Source organism: Zootermopsis nevadensis, unplaced genomic scaffold (assembly GCF_977971745.1).
Source record: "Zootermopsis nevadensis isolate Lab colony 2312 unplaced genomic scaffold, Znev_1.0 Znev_ptg000009l, whole genome shotgun sequence".
In the NCBI taxonomy this organism is placed as follows: Eukaryota; Metazoa; Arthropoda; class Insecta; order Blattodea; family Termopsidae; genus Zootermopsis; species Zootermopsis nevadensis.
This window is the reverse complement of record NW_028259141.1, coordinates 4906417-4923097: the sequence shown is the minus strand read 5'-3', so window position 1 is coordinate 4923097 and position 16681 is coordinate 4906417. Positions and strand designations below refer to the sequence as shown.

Genomic DNA, 16681 nt, shown 5'->3' with positions numbered 1-16681 from the left:
TCCACCATACAGTATACCAATTAAAAAATATTACCATAGAAATATTATCAAAGGAATATTAAGAGGATCCTGAATTATGTTAAACTTTGCATTGACCAGTCTCTGTAATATCTCCTTTTTCACAGATCAGGCCTAAAAAAAAGCTTGTTCCAATTCATAAATTAACTAAAGTAAACCAAAAGCAACTGTCACAAGAATACAAGTTTCAGCACCTCATATCATTCATATAAGTTGATTTTATAGTCTTTATGGAGCGATACTCGATATCGTAACAAGGAAAATCTTACATCTCTTGGCGGTGAGTCATGCATTTCCCGCCGCGAGCCGATAAGTGACAGTCGCGTTTATTATTATTTAATACTGAAAGCGCTGTATTTCAAGAACTATGGTAGGATTCTTAGGAAGGGTTTATCCGCCCGATACATGACCTTTTACCTACACAGGACACCACATTTCTGACATTACGTATGAATATACACAGTGCCCGGTTAATTTCTACCAAATCGTTAAATAAACACGAGCAGAAAGCTGTACTCCATTGGAGTAAACATATTTTTCATCTGCATACTTTGTTGTTTTACTTACTTCATCAGCATTTATGTTCATTTACTGCGAATACATCGCCCTGATGATGGAGGTAGCAAGGACCTCTGAAACGTTAGCAAACCGCCATCTATTATTCTAACATCCTACTGATTTATTTTGCCTTTTACAAGTAATCTATGGAGTTTGATGTGGTTGCAACGTAAAATTGCTATCACTGGTCTGGCTCTGGTCTCTTGCGATTCATAACTGAGTTCCGAAATTCTTCATCTTTTTACAGACTCCACTGATACAGAATCGATTCATCGCTTGACCTTGGAATAAAGGTTATCTACTCGTAATATAGCAGCCAATGTCCGTCACGCTTCACTGATTGAGTGCACCGTTCTTGCAATGCGGAAAATTTGTGAGTTGGTAGCAAGAAATGCAAATGAGACTACGGTGACAACCATGCTGGGATCTGGCGATGGTCTGAAGCAAAACGGTCGATTTTCTGTTGGTGACCTGATGATCAAGGCAATAAGTACCTCTGAAACCTCCGTAGAAATAAATTCCTGTCTCTGGTTATAAAATAATCTTTCAACCAGTAAATAGAATAGATGTAAAATGTTAGATAAATTTGAATATGTGAACGTTGCACTGTACAAACAAAGTAGTAGAACAGTTGGCATTGCATTGCAATGAGCTGAAGAGGATAATTTCCCGTGACTCACCAGTTATAAACGTTTCCGTGCACAATGTACGACGAGTTAACAATTAAAACCATGTAAATGTGTTCGACACGTCAATTCCTGTCGTAACGTATCACCTGATACAGAAAAAAAAACTGCTGTAAGTTGAAAAAATCTCTACACCTCGATGCGAAATACTTTAGTCAATATTTCAACACAAAATCTACAGGATTAAATATTTTAAAAGGCGGTATTAAGAATACATTCTAACACAAATGTCATAATATTAAAAGTCTACAACTGTGGACCTAAGGGCGGTCGGATAATCGAAAATGTCGAATACAAAAGTCAAATGAAGATGATAAATACCAACTCGATCTGTTACTCAATTTGCTATATTATTAAATTATTAATAAAATAAAATACGGCATCAAATTAAGAAATCCCAGAAACGAAAATAATAATTAACAAAATACAGTTTAATTATTGCGATTCATTCCGATACATACTGAGATGACTGTCGATAAAATGGAGCGTTCCGACACGGCGCGTCGGATAAAACGGAATGTAGGATAACCGATGGTAGGCTAACCGGGGTACTCAGTCAGTACAGTGACAAACTAGAGACTGGACAACCGAGGTTCGATCCCCGACAGAGGCAGGGGATTTTTCCTCTAGCCTGTGCATTCAGGCCAGTTCTGGGACCCACCCAGCCTCCTGTCCAGTGGGTACTGGGGTCCTTCCTCGGTGGTAATGCACGGCTGAGGCGTGACACTGACACCTCACTCCCATCTAGTGTCGGAGTTCAGAAAGAGTAGGAGCTATAGCTCCTCTCCCCTCATGCGCCGACATGGCGTATAGTGGGACAGATTTAATTTTTTTTACACAACATTAAATTTTTAAAACTCTGTACTATTTTTACATATCACACGTTTAGAATTTGGAGTTTCTTCGTTTGTGCCAAGAAAAAACACATATCAAGAATAACTCCAAAACAAAACGGTGCATAATGATGTCATAGTCACCAGGTCCGTTCTATGTTCCTTTGCGTTCTTAATGCACCTACGCGGTATAAAAATTACCATCACGTGTAAGACGTATCAGCCTGTTCTGAAACTTTCCAATTTGCGAATTTTCGTCACAATGAACCATGACAATGAATACATATTTTTCAGTTTTGCTACAGTGAGTAATTGACCTTCATCCACGGGCCCAGATTCCGCTTCACGAGGAAAGAACGCGGAGGAATACAACCTCCTCTACAATTTACACGTTCGATTTAACATTTCAGTAATTATTTACATGGTTAAATAGGTAACAACTATACAAGACGTAATGCAATTCTAATTTTTATTGTACATTATTTTCACATATGCAAAAAATAGGGCACTTTTTCCAGCGGTAGGGAACCAACAAGAATTTTCCACATTGAAACAAATGAAGATCTCATTTTCGACTTACGTATTTTCACCTGACGAACACTTTTCGCCAAACGAATTACGTTCGTAAATGAATGCGCAACCGTTGCCATCAGCATCGACCAGGAGAGTAGCTTATCTCAGCATATGATATATTCATGAACTGTTCTTGTTCATAAATCAAACTGGAGCGAATTGCAACACAGTTCATATACTTCTTACCTATTTTCACAGACATGCATGAGCATACGTTTTAAACGTTGGTTTATTTCTTTGTGGGAAACTTGAGAGAACAGCATAGATTAAAACAAGGGGCCTGGACTGTTCCCATTTATATTACAAACTAATACAAAAGTCAATGAATTTCCGACTATATATATTGAAATATCTCTTAACGTGCTCATTTTTAATAACAATTATTAAGAAAATAAAACGATAATCACCTTTCGTAAATTTTATTTCAAACCTTACAAATAGTGTGGATTTCTGCCGTAAAACAGTGTGACAGATTGCAAGTTATCCTCGTGGCAGGTGGTCAAAGAATCGAAATCTGGCCATTTGAGATTTTTATTAATATTTCATGTATCTGTCATTTTGCTGTTTTACTTATCACAGAGAATTACTGCACCGAAGTTGTGTAATTCAAAGATCTAATATCATGTGCCCCTATACTCAGTGGCGCTGGCGTCGCAAACTCCTCACAAAGTTGTGCGTTCCGCCATGTTAACAATATCGATTGTAAAAATTTAAAACGTGTTACGATTTCAGTTCGTCAAAATCCGACCAACTATTCTCGATATTAATCACACGAATGGACAGATAGACATACATTACCAGCCCTATATGACTTAATTTCGTTTAAATTGTGCAAAGAACGCCAGCAGAAATCTATTTCCTACGCGTTGTAAATGATAATGCAAACTCCAGCGCTCCGTAGGTAAATCAGAACTGAAGAAAGTAACAGTTGAACGAAGGAACCGACAAATGGCGCCCATGCTTGCCAACCTACATAAGACATCCTTTCAGGGATATATTAACACTAAAAACAAAAACTTTTCTTACAATTTAAACCGAAAAAAAAATTCACGCATAAGCAACAACAGTATTCTTGGTCCGACGCCGGGAATTGGTTCACTAGTTGCAAAACAATTATTATACACAGGACACACACATTCGTCACGAGGAGTGTGTAAACTGCGAACTTACCGTTAACACGTGTTTGCAAATTCCGTATCAAACACTGGCACCACACACGATCGTTAATACTGAAATGATAAGATAAATTCAACAGCACAGCACAGAATTGAAGCCACTGACTGGAAAGAATCTATCACCGCAACTCAGAGCCAGTCGTAGTGTTCCTACGTCATTAAGACATACCGGGAGGGCGGGGGGGACTGGAGAGACAGTCTGGTGATAGCGCAAGTGAAGCCCTCGAGACACGGTGATCATCGGTTAGAGCAGAGGCAATTACGGACAGACGCCAAGTTTGTAACAACGCAAAGACGGCCATTTAAAATTGAGGGGTATCTTGTAAAAATAACATTACAGGCATACCTCGGAGATATTGCGGGTTCGGTTCCAGACCACCGCAATAAAGCGAGTCACACGATTTTTTTGTTTTCCCAGTGCATATAAAAGTTATGTTTACACTATACTGTAGTCTATTAAGCGTGCAATAGCATTATGTCTAAAAAAAAACAATGCGAGAATTACCAAAATGTGACACAGACACGAAGTGAGCACATGCTTTTGGAAAAATGGCGCAGGGTTGCCACAAACCTTTAAAAAAACTGCGAAACGCAAAAATTATTCTACATTAAAAATAAAGAAAGAAAAGTTCCAGGTTCTGAACCGGTGAACATTTCTATACATTTTGCTTTCACGTACCCAACATCACTTCAAAACCGACTTCGCCACTGAAAGAGAAGTGATGTCTGCCAACTTGCATCAGGAATCACGGCGCTGTGACGTCACATCCCTTTTTTATAACCACAAAGCACAGCATACGGTCTCTCGTTCGAGCACCGGACTGTCTAGACACGCTTAGCAGACCAGGAAGGACGTGGGGCAATGAAACCACGAGATACTCGCCAACAATTTAATGAAAACAAGTGACTGAAACAAACACGTTCAATCAAAACAACCAACCAAGCTCAAGACATCGTCAGTTGCTGTTAGACCATTCCTGTGTGTGCAAACGCATCGCTGGAAATGGTGAAAGATGCCTTGTACGGAGTCTTCGCCGTGCAAAGGCCCTTTTCAATTACACAACTGAGGAAACTCTCCACCAGGACAGCCAAGAAGTTAGACTGCACTCTTCGCGCCGATCTGACAATCTTTTCGGCGACAGCGTTGGCCGAGGGGGACCTCAGTCAGCCCTTGGTCGCCAAAAATGCTTTCCACGTTGCCGAACTAAGGGGTTCTCCATGCCACCTTTGGGTCGAAACTCAATCGGTGCTCTGATGTGGTCGGCGAAGAATGGAATCCCCAAATCGACCGGAAGTTGTGTTACTAACGTACCAAGGCACGTTATTTAATTGTAATATTTGCAATTTCAGGATGTGAAAATACACATATTTAATCCAAACTACCAGATATATACATATTGAATGAAAATAATAAATTATAATAATTTACAAGGAATATTTATCCCTTAAATCAGCGGTTAATAACGCAGTCTGTCAAGACCAAGGGTTAAGTTCGCCCGTTCTTATCGGCTGTGGGCTGGCGGGTTATTAATAAAAACAGTTTCATTGTAACTTATTAAATATACTATTGACTATTTATTTCATACATGTTCACACATTCTTGGATTTTTTATTACACTTATAATTTTTATGTACTTTCTCACACAGAGGCACACACTAGACAAATAATAAATATTATATAGAAATATTATAATATTTACCATATTATATTGTATTATATTATAAAATATATTATCATGTAGAACACTTGGGTTTTTTTTCGGGAAATTCCATTTTCGTAAAGATAAAGTGACACAGTTCGGCTCTGGAAATAAATCCAACATACATGATTTTCTCGGGGAATTTTCGTAGTTGCCCCCACCCACAAACACACGTTGTTCCAAAATGATGCACACTCACATTCAATGAATGAAATAAAGATATTTCAATATACTAAACCATTACATACGACAGCATTAACACTTTGATCTAGTGAAGGTGTTCAAAACGACCAACGTCTATGTATTCCGTAAACACAACACATAAATATCGGTAAAAAGTAACATTTCGTATAATAATGAATATATTTTTTGGGACACCCTGTACAGATAACACCATGATGTATTCGTGCCCTTCCTCAAACGCCAAAATAGCATGATTTTTCCAGCGTCGTTAAACAATTCTTTCAAGAACTCGCATTTATGCATTAAACGAAATACAGCCCTGATGATGGAGGTAGTAGGGACCTCTGAACCGTCGCTAAACTTCTACCAGACTACACGACGCAACAACCCCGAAGACAGCCGTCTTCGGGCTCATCGTCGTGAGAACATAAAATCTTACAATTTTCTGTGGGTGAGTCGAAATGTATCAGCCAGTGTTAATCTAATAGAAAGGCGTATTTTATAAAAACAGACACGCTCCAAATACTGTACAAGTCATTGAGTTTGTACATTTTTTTCGGGCTGCTGACTGTACAACATGGCTAATCGCGCAGCTGATTTCTGAAAGTTAAAAAAAAAAGTCTCGTGTTTCCCAACAAATAAATCGGGAACACAGTGGCGTAACAAAGGACTTCACACCAAGTTCGTATTTTATACATTCTACGTGCCCTCAAGCCTTTAAATCCGAGGCACAGAGAAAAAAGACAACGTTGGGAATAGTGAGAGACTACATTTAACGGGCGGAACATAAATTTGTCGCTACGAAGGTCCCCATGCAGTGCCCACTCGTCTTTCTGGTAACGGTGAAGGAAAGATATTTGGTAAGAGATGAAGAGTTGTGTGTGGAAATAAGTTTAGTAGCGTCTTACCGCATTCGTACAAAATTTTGAATTTTTATATTAACCTTCGGGAGGGGACAGAGACTCTATCTAAGGGACCCAACAAAGTAGGTACATCTCACCTGAAGACGGAGACAGAACCAGCCTCCGAAACGTCGTGATTTTAAAGAACAGACGATGGAAAAAGTCCTGACAAAGAATAATTTTGGACGAGAACATCTGAGTTTAAAAGGAAGTGACGTCTGCATTCTTCAACAAAACTGCATTACTGGATGATTAAAACCACGGACGATGACATAGGCGGGAAATTTAAACCCCGGAGGGATACGACAAAATGCATTTGAATCTGTAGCCCAAAAATCAAAATGGAAGACACTACTTTAAAATCCTAGGCGTAAATGGACGGATTTTTAAGACAAAACCTGAGAGGATGTTGCCTCCATTAATTTGGTACCAATGCCAGCCTTTTGTGAACGCTGTAATGAACCTTATAGTTCCATAAAACACGAAGACTAGATGAGCAACTGTAATCAGACCCCGACAAAAACTTCTCTCTTTTTCACTGCTACCCTTTCATTGCGACCACAAAAGCCTCGTAAAAGAAATTCCGTACGTAATTTCATAGAAAAACGCCCGGTAAAACGCCGGCCCTACTAACATCAACGGAAATACAAAATTTAAGTATTATACAGATGTAACTCCTCTACAACTTTCATTTCTGGTATGTTTCAAAATTATATTTCATTATTTCAATATATTATTTTATTTTCTACTTTATTAATATTCATTTAGTCTTTATATTATTTACATTACAGGCTGATACAAAAACAACAAAAAACGTTCACCCACACTAAAGTCATATTGAGCATTATATACATATACAGAAGAACATCGAATATGTTATTAAAATGGAATAAAATCTGGAAAAGAACATCGTTTGATATCTGATAAACATCTGATAAAAATGTACACTAAAATAATATATAGAAATTGTATTTAAGTTATTATTAATTTGAATCTTTATATAATTATATACACCTGAAGATAAGTTCTTTTAGGAACTGAAACATGTCGTGAAAAAATGATGGTCTAATGTAAATCGAATATTTCGATAAAGAACATCATTTAATATTTTAAATTTTAATTACTGTAATATATTAATATTTAATAAGACTTTATTGTGATTAGACGGACAAGATTTAAATAATATATATTTATTATATAGTAATTGCGTCCGATGCAACGCCATGTCATTTTATTTTCACACGTTACAAAAACATCTGCGTAAAATATTGTACAAAGTAGCTTCTGGGTTAGTAAACAACTATGACACAAGTAAATCTGGCAGAACAGTTTCGGAACCATCATGTTTTATGTTTGAAAGGCCTATTAGACTCTTCTACAATAAAAGTGACTTTTGCATATTTTCTTTGAGTGACTAACGCACAGTATGCAAACACACTTCAGTTTGAATACAATCACCATATTGATCACATGCTAAAAAAAAGTTACGTACACAAAGAAACGGTACGTGTAATTACAATTGTATTCGCGTGATGTGTCAAGTTTAATGTCTGTGTCTTCGAAATACAACATCGTGACGTAAGCCAGCAAACTATTGCTAAATAAGCCTCCCGATTATGAAATAAAAAGGGAGTTTTCAACCAGTGGCCCGCAAAAATGTGTGCACCACGTCACTACCTATGTTGAAGACCAAACTACCACAAAACACGTCTTAAGATAGTGTAGTTGCGTCATATTGTGACTTATTAAATTAAAATTAATTATTTGGTTTTTCCATCAAATCACAATGTATTTAAAATAAGATAATTAAAATAATTAAAATATCATTCTGTGTTCCATATCGAATAATCGAATAATCCAATTGTAAATCGATTATTCGATATGGAACACAGAATGATATTTTAATTATCTTATTTTAAATACATTGTGATTTGACGGAAAAACCAAATAATTAATTTTAAAACACGTCTTGTTGATGTCGTCAATATTTGGCAGTCGCCTACCTGTCGTCGTGGGCAGAGGGTTTAGCTTAATGTTTACGTTAAATCAATAACTACAAGGCGTCTTATTAATGAATACCTGCAGGCTCACGCCAAAACCACCGCGTTGAAGAGAAATAAGTGTTATTTGCTATCAAAATGGGTAGTAACAATCAGGAGGTCTGGTAAGACGTGTTTTCTTCATGGGGGCAACCGGAGAACTGCCAGTGGCAAGTAGATAAACGTAACACAACGCGAGAATGCCCGACGTCTGAACTAAAAGAACAAATCCAGACTTTAACCTTGGTCACGCCTGACGATTCGATTACGTCATAAAGGTAATTCGTCGATAAGGCACACGTGAAGACGAGATCTGCCTTGCCGAACTAGCAGTCGGTAGACGTTCTTACCCTCAGGGTCGTTCTCTGAGTGGGTTGCTTTTGTCCTAGCGCGATGTCCGAATACGTAAAAACATGATAAAATTTTTTAGAGCTCATGTTTTTATGGCCGTCTTCTGAGTTGTTACGCTGTGAACTTCACCGACGTTTCAAAAGCGACTGCTGTATCCATAATCAATCGCCTTTATGTTTGAGGCACAAAGCACGTCTGAAACGTCGGAAAACATATTCCAAACTGCATGGTATAACAACCCAGACGAAAACCATTTTCAGGATAAATACTTCTCATCTAGTGGTGATGGATCACTGTGGATATGTGATATATCAAGTTATTTACTGGTACTTGGAATAAGGTGAGTCGGCGACTATTAAATATATCTAAAGGCATAAAGTTAATCATTTAATTTATTGTCATATGAGCTTGACACAGCACACAACCGGCCGAGACCGGAACTTTGCTAGACAACCGAGGTTTGGCTCCTGGCGGGGAAGAGACTTCTTTTGTCACCACTACACCAAGATCGACAGTGGGTGACCCAACCATCCTAATATCGAACGGGTATCGATAGTTCGGTTCTACGCAGTCTTCTTTATGTTGACGATGGTTGTTGAAAGAAGCAAGAGATACGAGGTGCGATCGGAAAGTTTCAAGACTGTGTCAATAGCGGGCGAACCGGATGTAGTACGAGCTTCTGCCGCTAGGGGGTGCGGCCTACATTCATAGTGAATCAGTGTGCCAGCCGGCATCATCGAATTAGCATTTGTTTCTTAGTTACGGGCGTTTTGGTAGTGCATTACACCGACCCTCCTGCGATTTCGGAATGGCGTGTGCATCAAATTTTGCCAAAGACTCGCCAAAACGGCTACGGAAACCTATGAAATGCTAACGCAAGCATTTGGGGAGTCCGCAATGGGTCGTGCACAAACTTTTGTGTGGCATTCACGTTTTAAAAATGGCCGAACCTCTGTCGATGATGACGAGCGTTCTGGACGACCATCTTCGAGCACAACGCCCGAAAATGTTACGAAGATTCGGCAGGCCATTCACGAAGATCGACGTCGTACCATCAACGACTTGTGCGACATTGTTGGGATAGGCTATGGGACCTGTCAGCTGATTCTAAAGGAAGAACTCCACATGCGACGCATCCTGTCTGAGGACCAGAAACAGAATCGACTTCTCGTTTGTCAGGAGCTCAAAGATCTTGCAAGAACCGACCCCAACTTCCTCTCTAAGCTCCGTGTGACTTCTTCCTCTTCCCAAAGATGAAAATTCAGCTAAAGGGAAGGAGATTTGAGACGATAGAAGAGATTCAGGCAGAATCGCAGATGGTGCTTGACAGGCTGACAAAGAAAGATTTCCAGGGATGCTTCCAGGCTTGGCAGCGGCGCTGGGATCGTTGTGTTCACTCCCAGGGGAACTACTTCGAGGGTTATGGATGAATTTAATACCTGAGATAAGTGTACGGGTTTTTATACGCGCAGTCTGGAAACTTTCCGATCGCACCTCGTATTCCGTAGTTTAACCGGAAAGTCTATCACCATTATCTTCAGAAGAGTCCGCCAATGCGCTCAAGTGTTAGCCAGATCAATCCGGTTCACACAGTTAAAAATAATTCAGTTTGATTATCCATCCTCCCATCTACATCTAGATGACCCCAGGTGCTCTTTTCTCTTTATGTTTAAAAAAAAACTCTTGTGTACGTTTACAATTTTTCTATGCGCGCTACAAGTCCCAATGAATATTCATTTGACAGTTCTAGAGATAAAGCGTGCAAATTGTAAAGTTCCTTCGTGGTTGCGGTCATCTTACGTTCGTGAAACAGATTCCGCAATCAAATTGCACAAAACCCCAAACCTCAAAGCCCATAGACCTCATTTTCTCGGGAAATTTCGTGCCTGTAGCCCCTAGAAATATTTCGAGACAAATCACAAACATGGCATCCAAAATATTTATAGCGTCCCTAATGTGCTAAAATAAACCGGTATGTTCTTAGCACTTCGTTAAGTATTTCGGTACTTTTTCGTTAACGGGACACAAAACGGGAGAGTCGAATATCTGGACTTGGATTGGATGGAAAACTGCGCATGCGTATACCCGGTTGTTCATGTGGCGGCGTACAAATGCTAACGGCGATATTTTTAAAACGATTCTAAAATCTATAAGCGAATTTTGGCCTCCGGTGACAGGTTGTAACAACAATTAACATCTCATGCATATCCAAATAAAATATAATAATTTGTCCTTTATTGAAATAAAATATAATAACTTTCAAGTATATGTCATTTATCCACACACATTGACCTAATCTAACCTAACTTATTTTTAAAGCGATGTGTCCCGATAACCCACAAGTACCAGTATTTCATTTGATTACTGGCATTTATGCAATGAAAGAATCATGCATTTTCGATACGTTGATCAGGGCAGATTGTAAATAGATCGGGCTTTAATCGGGGCCAGTCCCAAATTTCAACCCGTGCAGACCTCTAGCGGCAGCTAACGTTGTAATAAACCATTTGAACATCTCGTTTCGTTCGCAACCCACAGCTGTACTGTGTAATGACGCTAATTAAAATCTCCTGCCAAGAGGCATAGCTGATAAGACATGTTTATCAGAAGCTGATCCTTCACCACCGCTGACTTCATGCCCCAGATCCGTCGTGTAAAATGTGCGTGATGATGTAATAGCTTGACCTTGGGAAAGTACATGAACAGACGAAACCTCTCTCAAGACATTAACCATTTAAAGCCCAACAGCAAATACCAGATGCTTCTACATACAGCAACATTTAATTTTAATGTTTTAATTTCGTATTAAGTGTAGCGTTTTCTCTGCGGTACGGACTGAATTCTTAAATAATATTTAGACGAACTTCGGCTTCCTGCGGTCAATATCAAATTTCAACCAACGTACTCTTGGTTCAACCATTATTTTAAGACGTTGTTTCAATCACATAGGTTATATACGCTACCGCAGAAAATGTAAAAAATATTCGGCAGGAAAGGGCTTGGAAGGAGACGACCATGCCCTAATTTGAAGTAATATCCAAGCATTTGGTTTAACGGACTGGGGAAAAACACAAAAGAGACAGACTAGACGATGGACCAGCCGCGATTCGAACCCTGGTTCTTCAGGAATAATGTCTAAACTGACAAGAATTTTACTTGATGGGCGTCACATACAAACACGCGTGTTTATTGACAACTATTATCCTTGCAAAAATAATTTACAAATGTCCGTACTGTTCAATTAACCGCATGTTTCTTTTTTTATAATTACAGATTTAAGAAGCAAAGTATATTTTACGAATCTTGTGAACTTAATTCTTTCTCGTTAAAAGTTTAACAAAGTAGGGATACAGGACTTGAAAAGACAGGAAGTCCCAAACAACACCCTCCATTCAATATAGAAGTGTTTGTTTTCACCGCAGTTTGAGGAGAAATTTAAGGAAAAAAGTTCAATAAAAGATAGAACAATGTTGATGAACGACATATTTGTTATAAGGTGTAAATCGAGGGTCAATTTCACACGTTGTTCAAAATACAGCGCAAAGATCCCGTGAAACGAAGGCAGAGTCTCAGTGTCTACCACCAATTCCAGCTGTCTTCCAGTTTTGAGCCGCCGATGTGACTTCGGCTGTCATCGGAAAAAGCAGTAACAACCGAGAGGCTTGGGACATGGGACAGAAAATGCCTCCTTGATATGACCCAAAATGTCCTGCCCTAGACCTGACCAGAAATGTTCTTCCAGTCTGAATGCTTTTTTTATTCAAAACTACCTGACCTTGTCACATCCCCCAGTGCTAAACAGCCTTTCATTTGTTACTACGGTAATAATACGAGGGCCTTTGATAACGCAACACTGAAGTGTGAGAAAATGGAGGATGTTGAAAAAGGTATAATTTTTGGAACTAACAGCGAGGCATTATGAATGTAACCTCTTGTGCACACGTTTTCGACGTGTCACTTTAAGTCTGTGCCGTCACGATGTGTTACATATTCGCCTACACTTACAGAAAACAACGAGGACTGTATAATCTAATAGGATTGTATTTCCTTCGTGACTCTGGAGCACGAAATTTGTTTCAACACGTGTTACGATGCAAAGAGTAGTGACTCACCTTTTCAATCTACAGACCACTTCAATCTGCTGTCTGTCTCATAAAGACCTCTTTTACGTGGGAAATATCAGGCAAGTAGAAATTTTATCTGATGGAACTAAGCAAACATTTGTAAACCCCTAGCTACTACAGATAAGACTGATACTGCACATTACGTAAGCAACATTAAGATGAAGATTTCTGTCTTCTGGGTAGTTGCGCTGTGTAGTCTGGTCGATGTTTACCAACGTTTCAGAGGCCATACTGCCTCCATCATCAGGGCGATTCTTAGTATGAAGATTTCTGTCTTCTGGGTTGTTGCGCTGTGTAGTCTGGTCGATGTTAACCAACGTTTCAGAGGTCATACTGCCTCCGTCATCAGGGCGATTCTTAGTATGAAGATTTCTGTCTTCTGGGTTGTTGCGCTGTGTAGTCTGGTCGATGTTTACCAACGTTTCAGAGGGCATACTGCCTCCATCATCAGGGCGATGAGTATGAAGATTTCTGTCTTCTGGGTTGTTGCGCTGTGTAGTCTGGTCGATGTTTACCAACGTTTCAGAGGCCATACTGCCTCCATCATCAGGGCGATGAGTATGAAGATTTCTGTCTTCTGGGTTGTTGCGCTGTGTAGTCTGGTCGATGTAAACCAACGTTTCAGAGGTCATACTGCCTCCGTCATCAGGGCGATGAGTATGAAGATTTCTGTCTTCTGGGTTGTTGCGCTGTGTAGTCTGGTCGATGTTAACCAACGTTTCAGAGGTCATACTGCCTCCGTCATCAGGGCGATGAATATGCCAATAGGGTGTGAGGTGCTAGGTTTATAGGCCGGAAAGTGAAAGGTGTAGCCTGCCCCGGGCCAATGGGAGCAGGCATGGGAGTGGACCAAAGGTAGCCCGTTTGTAAGGTTTGATAAATTATGAATTCCAAAGAACACAATTCTTTTTCAGAAGCTATTAGTCGCTCAGCTAGTCGTAAAATTTTCGTCCTTTTACAGAAGCCCAAGGTTCAACCCGCCATATTTCTCTATACTGAGCCAGATTAATCCAATTCACATCCTCTGACTCTTTCAGATCCATTTTAATATTGCCCTCCTTTCAGGTTTTCAGGCTACAGTTTTGTTCGCATTTGTCATCTCTCTCATAAGTGCTATAGGTCCTGCCAATCTCATCCTTATCAATTTATTTTCCCAAGTAATAGCTGATTTTCTTCAGACTCAAAATTCGAAATTCCACAATATTACCTCTTTCTCCTTTTCTGAAACCTTTCCAATCTGTATCCTCTTCGGGATGGGGGGGCGTTTTACACCCATACAAAATAACGGGTAAAAATATAGTTCTTTCTGCCACCTGGAACGGTTTCCGCCAAGTGTTGAACACAACACTCTTCTCAGTAAGAGGGGTTGTTTCTGCCACCTCATTTCTATTAATAAACAACTCTTGAAAGCAATCCGTGGCTGCCACCCTCAGCCTACTTCACAGGACAAGCGCTCACTATAAAAATGGCTCCATGAATTCCGTCCGCCCTTGAATGTAAAATAGTTTTAAACTTGAAAAGCTGCTTCCTTTACTGTTCTTGCCATCAACGGTTTTAAAAAGCAGACCTTCCTCGTTCCCGGGATTACGCATCTAGGTTTTGCACATTCTCGGAAAAATTATTGCGGATAATATTTGCGAATCGTGGAGAAGGTCCCTCGGTCTTTCGTGTTCGCTCCTGCGCAGACGCGCGGAGTAATACACTGCAGCCTGCATCTGCCCTTCTGTCCCATCAGCTACATATAATACTGTCCCTGGCTTCTCGTTTGTGGGTGCGCCGTTGGTTTGGGCGAGTTCACATTCTGATATGTTATCATGTTTATTAATAACTGATACATATTTAGTATCATGATTAGCGTGTTTTTTTTCCTTAACTCCATTTTCCGTAAATAAAGAATGCGATGTGTGCTGTGTTGATGACGAAATAAGTTACGACACACTCTTTTCCAAAGTTGTCACCCAACGAATCCGACGCCTCAAATGATATATAATTCAATAAATAAAAATTATTGATCTGAACGTGGAGAGCAGTCCTTAACTTTTCATCTTTAATTTTCGTGTGCATCAGTTAAGACGGCCGGGTAGGCAAGTGAAGTGCTCAGCTTTTCGTAGTATTTTTAACTTCCAGTATTTACGAGTAAAGTTTACATCAAATCAGAAAAAGTACGACGTTTTTCGATCTGCTAGTAGTGCGACACGTGACTTCTCAGGCCGCATACGTCACACCGACTTCCTTAACTCTCCCGTCCAATACCGTGTTCCTTTTAAGATCTTAACCAGTTTACATATGGGAGTTTTCTTACGCTGTCATACAAGTGGTAGAACTCCTTAGACGTGCAATCAGCAGGGCGTCTAACTGTACGGGGCAACACAACACAGACAAACATCCATGCATTGAGCGGGATTCGAACACAGTATCCAAATATCCTGCTCGGCCAGAAATCAAAACCTGGTCATCTAGCCCGTAGCTTAGTCGCTGTACTGACTGAGTAGTTCAGGGGTTCTAAACCTTTTCATACTTGCAGTCATATTTATAATTCCTAATAATGTATCACCGAATGCCATATTTATTTTCTTAAGCATGTGTCCCTCAAAATGTTCATCACTGAGACTTGTTCCTGAATTGTCGTTCTTCGCTGAGCTGGAAGTAGCTCACAGGTGACACAGTATTATAAAATGTTCACGCGGGCCTCAAAAAACCTGCGAGAAGCATGCAGCCCATGGGCCGCCAGTTGATAACCCCTGGAATAGTCCAACTAAATCCGATTTCCCACGCGCGATGCACTACAGTCGGGACCAATCCGTGTGTTCCATCTCCGTTAGCGGTCCAGTTCAACTGAGCCACTTCGGCTGGTTTCAAGAAACGAACGGGCTGAAACCTGTGCGTGACATTGGGGTTGGAGGAGGGGAACAAATACTGTCTGCTACGCCCGCAGTTAAAGTTATGAGGCGAAATTAATTTCAGTACGTAACCCACATTAGTTCTACAAATTTCTCGTTTCCTTCTGTCGTAAAAAAAAAGTACAATAGCCAAGACCTGTATAATTTTCACCTTTTATCCGAAAAGTTATCCGACATCACAAACATTTTAAAAAGTAAAGCTGCCCCACTTTACGCCATGTAGACGCTTTGGGGGAGGGAAGGTACAGCTCCTATTCAACATTTAAAAGAATAATTTGTGAACGTGCAGTGTAAAATGTAATTCCGTGTCTGTAGTAAATAAAAATCAAGGTTAATAAAGTGTGCATACAGCAATATTCTGTGCAGAAACGGATAAACATTTTCCACTATCGTCTGCAACTTTTTAAAACAATGAAGTAATGTAGTATTTGAACTTTGTACAAGCTACATCAAAGGTCAAACATCAAACACGTCAAATGCTGTTCTGTCACGTGAACAAAGAACATATGTCCCTCTTCCATTCTGAGACGAGGTGAACAAATATTTGTTCCTAAATCACAGGAGAATATATACACAAAAAGCAATATTTTGTATTTATTTCCTTCTTTAAGGATGCCGTGCCTATGGTATGTCAGGCAG

At 39.7% G+C, this 16681-nt stretch overlaps 1 protein-coding gene across 18 annotated transcripts in view; it reads right to left on the bottom strand.

Moving 5' to 3' along the window:
- The window catches only part of LOC110833927 (coiled-coil domain-containing protein AGAP005037), a 412755-nt gene that overhangs the window by 394835 nt on the left and 1239 nt on the right, over positions 1-16681 (bottom strand). Inside the window, exon 1 of one of the 18 annotated variants that reach the window (XM_087345615.1) lies at positions 3839-3968. The exons of the other annotated variants lie outside the window; for them this stretch is intronic. The gene's annotated coding sequence lies outside the window, so the exon portion shown is untranslated. Of the gene's footprint in view, positions 1-3838; positions 3969-16681 lie in introns of those variants that run through there. 18 annotated transcript variants of the gene reach the window in all.